General features: G+C 40.3%; 1 protein-coding gene across 6 annotated transcripts in view; it reads left to right on the top strand.

Annotated features, from left to right (window-relative positions):
- The window catches only part of DGLUCY (D-glutamate cyclase), a 130315-nt gene that overhangs the window by 19096 nt on the left and 96663 nt on the right, over nucleotides 1-14556 (top strand). The window lies entirely within an intron of this gene.

Here is a 14556-nt window from a genome sequence, read left to right as displayed (position 1 = left end):
CCATTCATAAACAGATGGCCAAGATGTGAGAAATAGAATTCAGAATTTGGATTGCAAACAAGATTAATAGAATGTAGGAAAAGTTGTAATTAGAAATTCAAGGAGCAATTCAAATGTTGGAATTAGAAATTCTCGGAGCAATTCAAAAATTGTCTCAAGAATTCAATGAATTTAAAGACAAAACCACCAAAGATTTTGACACATTGAAGCAAGAATTTCAGCCCTCAAAGATCTGAAAAATACAGTAGAATCCCTCAGTAACATAGTGGACCAAGCAGAAGAAAGGATTTCTGACATTGAAGACAAAGGTTTTGAACACTTCCAAACTCTCAAAGGGGAAGAGAAATGGAGAGCAAAAATGGATCATTCTCTCAGAGAGCTCTGGAATAATTCAAAGAAGGCTGATATCTGCCTCATTGGAATCCCTGAAAACGATGAAGTGGCTTCACAAAGCACAGAGGCCCTTCTCCATGAAATTATGAAAGAGAACTTTCCAGACATGCCAAGAGATTCTGAAATTTAGATAGCAGACAGTTTCAGAACCCCAGCACGACTCATCCCAAATAAGACATCCCCCAGGCATATGATAATTAACTTCACTAAAGTGAATATGAAGGAGAAAATTCTGAAAGCAGCCAGACGTAAGAAAACCATTACCTACAAAGGGAAGAATATTAGAATGACTGCAGATCTCTCTGCTGAAACTTTTCAAGCCAGAAGAGGGTGGTCATCGACTTTTAATCTCCTAAAACAAAATAACTTTCAACCCTGGATCCTGTATCCAGCTAAACTGAGTTTCATTTATGATGGAGAAATTAAATACTTTAATGACATTCACATGTTGAAGAAATTTGCCATAACCAAACCAGCTCTTCAGGATATTCTCAGACCTATCCTCCATAATGACCAGCCCAATCCTCAACCACAAAAGTAAACTTACTCAGAAACTATTGATCAAACTCCAACTTCCACAGTGGCGAAAGGATTAAAAATGTCCACTGGACTTTCGAAAAAGTCGATACCCAAATTTTACCAGACTTATCAATATTCTCCATTAATGTGAATGGCTTAATCTGTCCTCTAAAGAGGCACAGGTTGGCTGACTGGATACAAAACTCAGGTCAGATATTTGATGCATACAAGAATCTCATGTTACCTTAAAAGATAAATATAGACTCCAGGTGAAAGGATGGTCGTCCATATTCCAGGCAAATGGAAATCAGAAAAAAGCAGGTGTTACAATTCTATTTGCAGACACAATAGGCTTTAAACCAACAAAAGTAAGAAGAATAAGAATGGTCACTTCATATTTGTCAAGGGTAATACTTAATATGATGAGATTTCAATTATTAATATCTATGTACCCAACCAGAATGTACCTCAATTTATAAGAGAAACTCTAACAGACATGAGCAACTTGATTTCCTCCAGCTCCATAATACTCGGAGATTTTAATACTCCTTTGGCAGTGTTGGATAGATCCTCCAATAAGAAGCTGAGAAAAGAAATTTTAGATTAAAACCTAGCCATTCAACATTTGGATTTAACAGACATCTACAGAACATTTCATCCCAACAAAACTGAATATACATACTTCTTATCAGCCCACGGAACATACTCCAAAATCGATCACATCTTAGGTCACAAGTCTAACTGCAGTAAATTTAAAGGAATAGAAATTATTCCTTGCATCCTCTCAGACCACCATGGAATAAAAGTTGAACTCAGTAACAAGAGGAATCTGCATACTCATACAAGAACATGGAAATTAAATAATCTTATGCTGAATGATAGCTGGGTCATAGATGAGATTAAGAAGGAAATTGCCAAATTTTGGGGACAAAACAACAATGAAGACATGAATTATCAGAACCTCTGGGATACCACAAAGGCAGTCCTAAGGGGGAAATTTATAGCACTGCAAGCCTTTCTCAAGAGAGCAGAAAGAGAGGAAGTTAACAACTTAATGGTACATCTCAAGCAGCTGGAAAAGGAAGAACATTCCAACCCCAAACCCAGTAGAAGAAAAGAAATAACCAAAATTAGAGCAGAATTAAATAAAATTGAAAACAAAAGAATTATACAACAGATCAATAAATCAAAAAGTTGGTTTTTTGAAAAAGTCAATAAAATAGATAAAGCTTTGGCTAACCTAACCAGGAAAAAAAAAGAGTAAAACTTATAATTTCTTCAATCAGAAATGACAAAGATGAAATAACAACAGACTCCTCAGAAATTCAAAAAAATCCTTAATGAATACTGCAAGAAACTTTATTCTCAGAAATATGAAAATCTGAAGGAAATTAACCAATACTTGGAAGCACGTCAACTTCCAAGACTTAGCCAGAAGCAAGTGGAAATGTTGAACAGGCCTACATCACGTTCTGAACTAGTATCAACCATACAAAATCTCCCTAAAAAGAAAAGCCCAGGACCAGATGGCTTCACATCAGAATTCTACCAAACCTTTAAAGAGGAACTAGTACCTACATTACTCAACCTTTTCCAAAATATAGAAAAAGAAGGAATACTACCCAACACGTTCTATGAAGCAAATATCACCCTGATCCCCAAACCAGGAAAAGGAAAAGACCCAAGAAGATAAGAAAATTATGGACCAATATCACTAAAGAATATAGTTGTAAAAATATTCAACCAGAACCTAACAAACAGAATCCAGCAACACATCAAACAAATTATACATCATGACCAAGTTGGTTTTATCCCAGGGTCTCAAGGCTGGTTCAATATACATAAATATAATCAGCACATAAACAAAATGAAAAACAAAGATGATATGATTCTCTCAATTGATACAGAAAAAGCTTTTGATAATATCCAGCATCCCTTCATGATCAGAACACTTAAGAAAATTGGTATAGAAGGGATATTTCTTAAAGTGATAGAGGCCTTCTACAGCAAACCCACAGCCAATATTGTATTGAATGGAGTTAAATTGAAATCACTTTCACTCAGATCAGGAACCAGACAAGGTTGCTCATTGTCTCCACTGCTCTTTAACATTGTAATGCAAGTTTTAGTCACTGCAATTAGGGAAGAAAAGGCGATCAAGGGTATCCATATAGGGTCAGAAGAGATCAAACTTTCACTCTTCGCAGATGATATGATTGTATATCTGGAAAATACCAGGGATTCTACTTTTAGAAGTGATCAAGGAATATGACAGCGGCTCAGGTTAGAAAATCAACGTTCAAAATCAGTAGCCTTTATATATACCAACAATAGTCAAGCTGAAAAAACAGTTAAGGACTCTATTCCATTCACAGTAGTGGCAAAGAAGATGAAATATTTGGGAGTTTATCTAACAAAGAACGTGAAAGATCTCTATAAAGAGAACTATGAAACTCTAAGAAAAGAAATAGCTGAAAATGTTAACAAATGGAAAAACATACCATGCTCATGGCTGGGAAGAATCAACATTGTTAAAATGTCCATATTACCCAAAGCAATATACAAGTTTAATGCAATCCCTATTAAAGCTCCACTGTCATACTTTAAAGATCTTGAAAAAAATAATACTTCGTTTTATATGGAATCAGAAAAAAACCTCGAATACCCAAGATATTACTCAGAAATAACAACAAAGCAGGAGAAATCACGCTACCAGACCTCAGACTATACTATAAATCGATAGTGAACAAAACAGTTGGTACTGGTACAAAAACAGAGAGGTAGATGTATGGAACAGAATAGAGAACCAAGAGATGAACCCAGCTACTTACTGTCATTTGATCTTTGACAAGCCAATTAAAAACATTCAATGGGGAAAAGATTCCCTATTTAACAAATGGTGCTGGGTGAACTGGCTAGCGACCTGTGGAAGACTGAAACTGGACCCACACCTTTCACCATTAACTAATATAAATGCTCACTGGATTAAAGATTTAAACTTAAGACATGAAACTATAAAAATGCTAGAAGAAAATGCAGGGAAAACTCTTGAAGAAATCTGTCTGGGCAAATATTTTATGAGGAGGACCCCCAACCAGGCCATTGAAGCAGCTTCAAAAATACACTACTGGGACCTGATCAAACTAAAAAGCTTCTGCACAGCCAAAAACACAGTAAGTAAAGCAAGCAAACAGCCCTCAGAATGGGAGAAGTTATTTGCATGTTATGTCTCCGACAAAGGTTTAATAACCAGAATCCACAGCGAACTCAAACGTATAAGCAAGAAAAGAACAAGTGATCCCATCTCAGGTTGGGCAAGGGACTTGAAGAGAAACTTCTCTGAAGAAGACAGGTGCACAGCCTGCAGACATATGAAAAAATGTTCATCATCCTGAATCATCAGAGAAATGCCAATCAAAACTACTTTGAGATATCATCTAACTCCAGTAAGACTAGCCCATATCACAAAATCCCAGGATGTTGGGATGATGTTGGCATGGATGTGGAGAAAAGGGACCACTTCTACACTGCTGGTGGGAATGCAAATTAATACATTCCGTTTGGAAAGATGTTTGGAGAACACTTACAGATCTAAAAATAGATCTGCCATTCAATCCTCTAATTCCTCTACTAGATATATACCCAGAAGATCAAAAATCACATTATAACAAAGATACTTGTACCAGAATGTTTATTGCAGCCCTATTCATAATTGCTAAAAAATTAGCAATTTTGGAAATTGCTAATGGAAATTAGCAATGGAAAAAGCCTAAGTGCCCATCAATCCACAAATGGATTAATAAATAGTGGTGTATGTACACCATAGAATATTATACAGCTTTAAAGAAAGATGGAGACTTTACCTCTTTCATGTTTACATGGATGGAGCTGGAACATATTCTTCTTAGTAAAGTATCTCAAGAATGGAAGAAAAGGTATCCAGTGTACTCAGCCCTACTATGAAACTAATTTATGCCTTTCATATGAAAGCTATAACTCAGTTATAACCTAAGAATATGGGCAAAGGGGAGAGGAAGGGGAAGGAGGGGAGATGATGGGAGGAGGGAGGGTAACTGGTGGGATTACACCTACGGTGCCTCTTACAAGGGTACATGTGAAAGTTAGTAAATATAGAATATAAATGTCTTAACACAATAACTAAGAAAATGCTAGGAAGGCTATGTTAACTAGTGTGATGAAAATATGTCAAATGGTATATAAAACCAGTGTATGGTACCCCATGATCGCATTAATGTTCACAGCTATGATTTAATAAAAAAAAATAATAATAAAGACCTGGAAGTTTACTTCTAGTTTGATGATATTTAATCTCCAAAGTCATTGGAAATTTGAATTAAAGAGAACTTGTCAGCCTTTCCTATTACTTTCTTTGAAGGACAAACTTTGGACTTAACCAGTTACAAAAATACTTTCTGAGATGAATTAAAATGATTAATGACAACATACACTAATACAAACCAATATTTTATAATATTAGCCCATGTATAACAACATAATCCACAGAAAATTAACTACCATTTCATATTTGACACTATTTCCTATACCTTTTTAACATGCCGAATAAGCCTAATATGTCTTTCTGAGCATTTCAGTGGTCTTAATATTTCCAAAAGGCTAAGTTTAGAGTTTTGATTTTGGAAGATTTGTCAAATATCAAAGGCTTAAAACATTTGTTCTAACAGGATTACAAACCAAAAGATTCTAAAGGCAATACATAGTTAACTGGATCACATGCTATTTCCTTTTATGAGCGTTATTCAACCTGGATGGATAATTTACAAACATTCTAAACCTTCTCCTTTGCCCTGCTTTTCATTTTCTTAAATAACCATTCTGTTTCAGGACAAAATTTACCACATAAGATCCTTCCTTACACAAGGCCATTTTCTTTTCTGTCTAATTTTTCTTACTCTCAAAAAACCACTTTTCGCAAAACAGGATCACAGTTTATTATGAAGTTAATTATTCACTAGGCTAAACTGATAATTAGAAGGTTTAAATGACAAGAATCTTATTCTTTGACAAAGACTCATTTTTCCAAACAATATACACAAACAAATTATTACATTTTACAAATAAGAGACATTTAATGGAATATAACATGACTTTGAGGTTTTAAGTTACTGAAAAGTGTTTTGAAACCACACCATAGGCATCACCTCTGATGTCTTTTCATTGTCCCCCTACGTCTCACATGGCCATATGGCATCAAAGATGGCCACAAAGGACAGGTCCTGTGTCCGTAATTCATTTACCAGAAGCAGAGTTCAAAACAGAAAGCAGGAAACTGGAACATCATTTTCACTCAGATTAGCCATGGGGCAAAGTTAGGGCAGGGAAGAAGGGGCCATGTGGGCTAGACTGTGCCTTGTAGCTGCTGGCATAAGTATGGGGAATATGTCCCTTAGGCCTCACCATAGCTACCTCTCTAGACCTCAGAATTCGGAAGCTTAAAATCAAGAACATAAGTTCACAGTTGAATTTAGCATATTTAGAAATATTACAGAAGTGGCAGTTTTATAATCTTCGAACATTTGAACTTTAATAACAGGTTTAAAACTAATTTCATCGCGGGGCGGCGCCTGTGGCTCAGTGAGTAGGGCGCCGGCCCCATATGCCAAAGGTGGTGGGTTCAAACCCAGCCCCGGCCAAACTGCAACCAAAAAATAGCCAGGCGTTGTGGCGGGCGCCTGTAGTCCCAGCTGCTTGGGAGGCTGAGGCAAGAGAATCGCATAAGCCCAAGAGTTAGAGGTTGCTGTGAGCCGTGTGACGCCACAGCACTCTACCCGGGGGCGGTACAGTGAGACTCTGTCTCTACAAAAAAAGAAAAAACCAATTTAATCTCAAAGGATACCACAATCACCTGAACAACAAGGCATTTGAGTCATTCCTGCTCATGCAAACTTCTCAGTCTCCCCAGAGACACAGTTACCACATAGTCTCCTGTAAACTCTTTCTTAAAATGCTTCAGCATAGTTCCCAATGGGCTGGGCTTCTCCCATGTTTTTCCCATTTCTTCCCTCAAACAAACCACAAACACATCACAAATAGGGTAAAAACGGGGATACAAATGGGGTAATCACACAATAGTTTTGCCTTGTAAAGGGGGATCAAAGCCCCACCTACTGATACCCAGTCTCACTCAGTCTCCAACCACTTACATGCACACAGTTCCGACCTTTTTCCAACCTATTTCCTAACCTGGGCTGCCTTGGTTACCCACTTGAACTGCCACTTAGCCATATGAGGGGTCCTCTGATATGGTTTAGAACCAACACTTCCCTAGTCCCTGTGAAGGGAAATTGGAACCCCATCCTCAGTGTCAGTCTCAGTCACACCACACCCACACTCTTTCATGTTTCTCACACATCCTGCCAGCAATCTAACACCCAGGGGTTGATCATACCCCCCTTCCACTCAAACATAGTGGGCCCTGATTGGTCTCACCTGCCTCAGACATCTCCCAGTGCAGGTGCCAGTCCCTGCCTGCCAGTTCCTCCCAATGTTTGACTCCGTGAAGACCTGCCTAGGGGGTCCTTTCTCCACCCAGTTGAGGCCTCCACACAGGGATGCAAAACCCATCCCTGCGCTCTGTGGTTCTTGTTGCCCAGGCTGATTAGGGCCCCCCTGTGGGTGTCCAGAGAGTTGTCAGCAACAACCAGGTGTGTCTGAGCCTGTTCTCTCCCTGGGTGGTTTTGATTCCTGATCAAGGAACTAGAAATGCTGCAGGAAGACAAGGCCCAATGGAGAGAATGAACACCCAAACACCATGTTTAAAAGAGGCTTATTTCAGCTGGTAGAGCTACAGCACAGAAGAATTCAAAATGGCCACATTCCTCAATTGGCTTAGTCATTTTTTATCCCCAGTCAAGAAGTTCAGGCCCACAGGTACTTTTCTCATTGGTCAGTTTGAATCCAACTAGAGAAGCTGTCTCTGGCTTTTACAGAAGCAGAAGCAAGCATTAGTTTATCCAGGTCCCAGGAATTTAAGTTTCTACAAATTCCTAAGAGCTGAGTCAACGCGGGAGGGGACTTTGCAGGTATATCCTTGGGGTCTTCTTGAGAAGACCTCTGTTTTCTTAGACCTTACTTTTTCCGGGTATCCTCTCTCAGTGCCTCTTTCCCCATCAGCAGCTCCAATGATTAAGCACAATGCCTGACACACAGAAGGTGCCCTATAAAAGGTAAAGGAACAAACTGTCTTTTTTCAGAAACTTTTAACTCACTCACAGTGCTTAATGCATCAAGTTAGGTTCCATTGTAATGATTCTTCAGGGAATTTCTGATTTTTTTTTTAATAGAACATCATTTGGATTTAATAACTAGACATTTAAAAACTATATGCCCAGCCACTAGGGGATAAAACAGGTGCTTCTCATCAATTCACCACCAAGGAGCTAAGCAAACAGAAGCAGCATTATCCCTTTTCCCAGAGTCTTCTCTGCTCTTTCGGGTTCCTTCATTCCTTGTATTCTTGCATTTGGCCCGAGGAGTTAGCAGTTCAGCAGGACTTAGTAGAAAATGGTGCTTTGTGGGAATAGCTACTTATTAATTGATAGCATGGCTGAGAATGCTAAGGCTAAGAAAGTATTGGTGGAAGGCTACCTTGAACAGGCCAAGGGAAGTGTCCTATTACAGAGCTGTTGGTTGTAACTCACTCTGATTCTGTGGTTAAAGTAAGCGAGAATTCATGTTTTACAGAAGCTATCATTGTTTGTTCTGATGAGATTTTTTTACATGCTGTACTTGAAATTTATTTGCTACCAATTCTGTCCTCTGAAAGGGCTGAGATTCTGTCTCAAGTTGATTTAAGCAAAAAAAAAAAAAAAAGAAGAAGAAGAAGAATTTACTGGCTGAAAAGTCCAGAGGTAGGTCTGTCTAGGTATGGTGGTTTGTAGGTCAGGGAGACATCATCAAGACCTGTTTTGCCCTTTTATCCCTCTATTCTGCTTTCTTTTCTGTTGGCTCCCTTCTCAGGCCAGCTCTCCCTATGGTGGGGGGAGGGGCGGCAGAAACGACTACTGTCAGCCTATTACATTGTCCTTGCATCTAGCAATTTCAGAGGCAAGAAATACTTCTCCCCCAGCATCTGTACAAATTCAATAGATAACTCTTATTCGCCATCCCCAAACCAAACATCATACTAATGTTTGGATGTGCTATTTTTATTTACCACCTATGTCTAAGATAGTGACTGATGGCCCTACCAGGGAATGGAGGGACAGTCTTAAACATTCCTTATACATAACAGTTTCATAGGGCTGCCACAATAAATCCCCATAAACTTTGTGGTTAAAAACAACTGAAATGTATTATCTCACAGTTCTGGAGGGTAGGAGTTCCAACCCTCAGGAGGACCACACTCATCCTGGGGGCTCCTTCCTTGCCTCTACGAGCTTCTGAGGCCCCAGGAAATCCTTGCCAATCTCTGCTTCCATCTTCACATGGCTGTCCCTTCTGTGCTTCTCCCATTCTGTGTCTTCTCTTTTTACAATAATATTTGTCATTGGAGTTAGGGTCTATTCAGTTAATCCATAATGATCTCATCTCAAGATTCTTCACTTAATCATATCTGCAAAGACCCTATATCCAAATAAGGTCATATTCATAGGTACGCAGGGGTTAGGACTTAGACTTAGGGGGCCACAATTTAATCCTCTCTAGGGCAAAAAGAAAAAGATGGCCACTAAATGCCCAACATCCACCCATGGCCTTTTCCATGTTTTCTGAAAACAGTTTCAGAAATGCATCACAGGTTGTCCACATGTAGGCAAAGCTGGCTGATGTGCATCATTTTTGGTCAGGTAAGGATGTTGCTCTTAATACTCCATCAACCAAGAGCTCAATGATAATTTTAACTAGGATTCAATGGTGGGAAAAAAAATAGGATGCTTGCAATCAAAACCACTTGCCTTTGCTAATGGGAAAAGGAGAAAAACAGTACCTTGCAGTCACTGATCCAACCTTGTTCTAAAGAGGTTTGGCAGGGAGCCACTTTGTAGCTGCTGAAAGATGTGGGCTCTACCGGCAGCCAGGAGTGCCTGGACGCTACACTCTGGAAGGTTCTCCCTTGTCCATTGCCCTCTGTGGGTGGCAGCAGAGACAATGTCCCTCCTGGAAACTCTGGCAGGCTGCTAAGTTTTTGTAGACATAAGTGCAGAGGTCTGGGGTTGGCCTCAGTGATTTGCTAGACTAAAGTGTCTCTCACAGTAGGACTGGCCAACTTGTAGAAAATTGAGAGAGAGTTCATTTTCTGATAACTGCCAGCCAGAGCCAGAAACCCCGTCAAGTCATGCTTGGGAATCTGGACCCTGTCCCTACCACATCTGCCCCTCATAGCTGTCCATCTCTGCGCTCCGTCCTCCCCAGGCTGCCCTCCCCAGGTCTTCCCCCACATTGTGGCCATCTGGCCTTTGCCTTGGATGTGCTGGGCCTGGACCAGAAGGCTCGGCCGGCACCTCCCCTTGGGCTGTTTGTGGTTGGGTCAGGCAGAGCTCAAGGCAGGAGCTGCTGGAAGGGTTTCTGTCCGCTCTTTGTGTGTTGTCCTCCCCCTAGCTTTTGCTGTGCCACCAGCCTTTGGCAGGGAAATTGACATTTGCCACCTTGAAATGAGATTTTGTGGCTCTCAGCTCGTATGAATTACTGGCCACAGGCAGGAAGAGGAGTTCATGGCATCGTTCCCCCCTCCCCTACTTTCAGAAAGGTCACCTGGGATAAAAGTAGATTGCTTCTCTGGCCGGGTCCGGTGGCTCACACCTATAATCCTAGCATTTTGGGAAGCTAAAATGGGTGGATTGCCGTAGCGAAGGAGTTGGAGACCAGCCTGAGCAAGAGCAAGACCCTGTCTCTAAAAATAGCTAAGCGTTGTGGTGGGTGCCTATAGTCCCAGCTACTAAGTGGGTAAGGCAAGAGGATTCCTTTAACCCAAGGGTTTGAGGTTGCTGTGAGCTACGACAGTACAGCACTCTAGCAAGGACAATTAAGTGAGAATCTATCTTAAAAAAAAAAAAACAAAACAGAAAAATCCCCAAACCCAACAAAAGTGTATTGCTTCTCACAGAGCTTCCTGAAACTGAAGTGGCAGCACACCCTAGTCACCTTGCTTTCTTTTCCCACCTCCTCTAAAAAGTCTTCTAAATTCCCAGTCTCCCTGGATGGGTGGTTTGACTTGCCAGACTCAACAGGGAAGAGCTGAGCCACCTTGCTCTGCTGACAGGGAGGAGGCACCCCTTGTAGTCCTCCCACCTCAGCACATTCACATATCAGGGCCTGTCACTTGCAGAACCCTGCTCCTGGTACAAAATTGTAAGTTACTTAGGACACTTGTGGTTGCAATTGATGTCAGAAAGACCCAGAAAGGGGATTGTATTAGCCTACACAACTGAGAATCAGGTAAGGCTGGATCCAGATGCTCAAATCACAGTATAAGGACTTTGTCTCTTTCTTACCCACATGCTCTGCCCCTGTGACACTACAGCCTGGTTTCTGCTTTCCTCTCTGCTGGCTTCAGTAGATTCTCCAGCTGATTTTCATGGAGCGCTGCACTTACAACACATTCTCATACAGCAACCCACCTGTTTTTCAAGTGTTCCTGTCAGGTTTGGCCTCTTGGCCGACTGTTGTCCTGGCTCTTTGGCTCCTTGCTTGGAAACATCACAAACAGGGTGATGTTTGACAGAGTGATCGCATTCAGCAAGCGATTACACACAGCTTTTATTGTAGAAAAGAAAAAGCCATGCAAGGGGGAAGCTACGTCCCAAAGGGAGGAATGGGTTAGTCTCCCCAAGTGGAAAAAGACCTGGGGACCCCCAGCAGGCTTCCTTTTATCGGCTGGGTCTGGGGCGGGATTATGGGAGCTGTGGGATGTCGGCAGATGATTGATAGACGTGACTGGCAGGTGTCCTGCGGTTTCCTGCAGGCCCTTCCCCTTATTGGTCCCCGGCTTCTCCACCTCTAGGCACCATCCTCCTGGCCTGTGTGTCCTCCCCCCATCCCCCTGCCGCCACCCCTCATCCCCTGCAGACTTGGTCCCTGCCTAACATTCCAACAGGAGGTGCAGGATGGCCCTGAATGGGCTTGCTTGGGACTTTTGCTTCCCCCTCTATTAACTAAACATGAGGGCAGGTAGATGGAAATACCCTGATTAATCGCCTGAGTCACATGCCCACTATTGATAGGACGGGTAATGCCACGTGACTGACGGCCCCTCTGGGTTGGAGGAAGGACAGTTTCTGAAAGGAAATAAAAAGGGCTGGAAAGACAGAAACATCTGCTGAGGGGCTAGACCGCTAGGTCTGCGTTCTCCAGTTGGTCAGAAATCTGACGGTCCACCTAGCTTCTCCTATCACCCTTAGGGACCTCGTCCTATTCCTGCGTCCTTAGCTATCAGCTAGAGGCCTTTTATCTTTTCTTTTAATTTTTTAAAAATTGTAAAATAAAACCGTACATGCATATAAACCATATGTTCGACTTAAAGAATAGTAAATAACTGTGTCCCTACCAGCCAAGTTAAGAAATTGATCAGGCTGGGTGCCGTGGCTCAGGCCTGTGTAATTCCAGCACTGCGGGAGGCTGAGGAGTGGGGATCACTTGAGGTTAGGAGTTTCAGACCAGCCTGGTCAACATAGGGAAATTCTCTCTACAAAAACAAACAAACAAACCCACCATAATAAGCCAGATGTGGTGGCTTATTTTATGTGCACGCCTGGAGTCCCAGCTACCCAGAAAGCTGAGGCAGAAGGATTGCTTGAGCCCAGGAGTTTGAGGCTGCAGTGATCTAAGATCATGCTACTGCATGCCAGCCGAGGTGACACAGCAAGACCTTGTCTCAAAAAATAAAATATATATATATATAAAGGAAGGAAAGAAGGGATCAGAGTCAGTTTCCTAGAAACTTCTCATGTACTTCTCCCCAGTAATGTACCCTCCTCTCCTTACCAACGGGAAACCATACGGAATTCTGTATTTGTCATTCCAAGCTTTTCTTTATACTTTTAAACTATACATACATACATACATACACACACTCTTACATTCCTAAGTAGTATGTTGTATGGTTTTGCAGAGCCCAGAAGACTGTTTTTAATGCTGTATGTATGAATATGTTATATTCTTCTGTGATGTCTTTCAGTCAATATTATGTTTTTGAGATTCATTTGTGTTGATGCAGGTAGTTGTAGTTCATTTTCACTGCCATGTAATGTTCCATCATATCATTACATCACACTGCATGTACCCATTTTACTCTTTATAGTGTATACCTATGATCTGAATTGCTAGGTTTAAAGGTATTTTGCTCTTCGGGATAATGCTGATTTTCCCCCAACGTGGTTATAATAATTTACCCTTCTGCTAGAAGTCAATGATAGTGTTTTGGTTGATCTCATTCTTGTCAATTTTAATCTTTCTCAACCCCATGGTTGAGAGAGTGGCCCGAGTCTTATTCTGGTTCTAATTTGCATTTATTTAATTACTATTGAAGTGGAGAATCTTTTCATGCTTATGAACCATCTGTTTGATCTTTGCTGTGAAATGCCTCTTAATATCTTCCCCCTAATTTTCTAATGGACTATTGATCTTTTTCTTTTCTTTTTTATTGAAGAGGTCTTGCTATATTGCCCAGGCTGGCCTCAAGCTTCTGGCCTCAAGCAGTCCTCCCACCTTAGCCTCCCATGTAGTTTGAACTACAGGTACATGCCACTGTACCCAGTAGTATTTATTGATTCATAAGAATTTTTTTTACATATTCTGAGTCTATATTGAGTCTATATTGGTTAATATGTTCAGATGGCTACTTGAAGTTTGGGATTGCTGTTACATTTTATTTATGGTGACTTTTGAGCAGGAGTTCTTAATTTCGATGTCAAATTTATCTTATCTAAGAAAACTTTTTCAACTTGAGGTCATAAAGATATTTTTTTCTATTATCTTCTAAAAGTTTCTAATTTTGTCCCATATTTAAGTAGTTAATTCTTCAAGTTTAAGCATTTAATCTATCTGAATTTGATTGTTGTGACGGTTGTAAGATAATTAGTTTCCAATTTTACTTTTTTACCCACTTCTCTGCAAAGCCCTCTCTGTCAGAGTCAAGTTTTCATATATGAGTATGGGATTTTTTTCCTAAGCTCTCAAATTTTCTGTGTTGAACTCTAATTTTTTCCAGAACCCATGGCAAACCAATATTTTTGTAAATATAATAAAAATTTATTACTAGGAAAAGAAAATGAAAAAAGACACAAAATAAAGGCCCAATTTTTTTATTGTTAAATTCATAATTAGTAAATAAGATGTAAACTTACTCTGTCAAGTTACTATCAAAGTTTCTAAATGCTTACATTTCATTGCTATATATGTTGTGGGCCCTTGAGAAAAAGTTCAAAGATGGCACTGGTGCACAGATCGTACTTGGAATAGTATTAATATACTCTTCTCCGCTAATATGTCTGTTAATATTACTCAGTCTTTTTTCTTTAACTGCAGTAAAATATATATAACATGAAACTTATTAGCTATTTTATGAAACCACTTAACTATTTTTAAGTGTGAAATTCAGTGACATTTAGTGTATCCATATTGTTGCCCAACCATCACCACCATCCATCTCCAGAACTTTTTTATAATCTC

Source organism: Nycticebus coucang, chromosome 9, assembly GCF_027406575.1.
Source record: "Nycticebus coucang isolate mNycCou1 chromosome 9, mNycCou1.pri, whole genome shotgun sequence".
Taxonomy (NCBI): Eukaryota; Metazoa; Chordata; class Mammalia; order Primates; family Lorisidae; genus Nycticebus; species Nycticebus coucang.
Note: the sequence above shows the minus strand (reverse complement) of the source record. Positions and strands in the feature narration are given on the sequence as shown.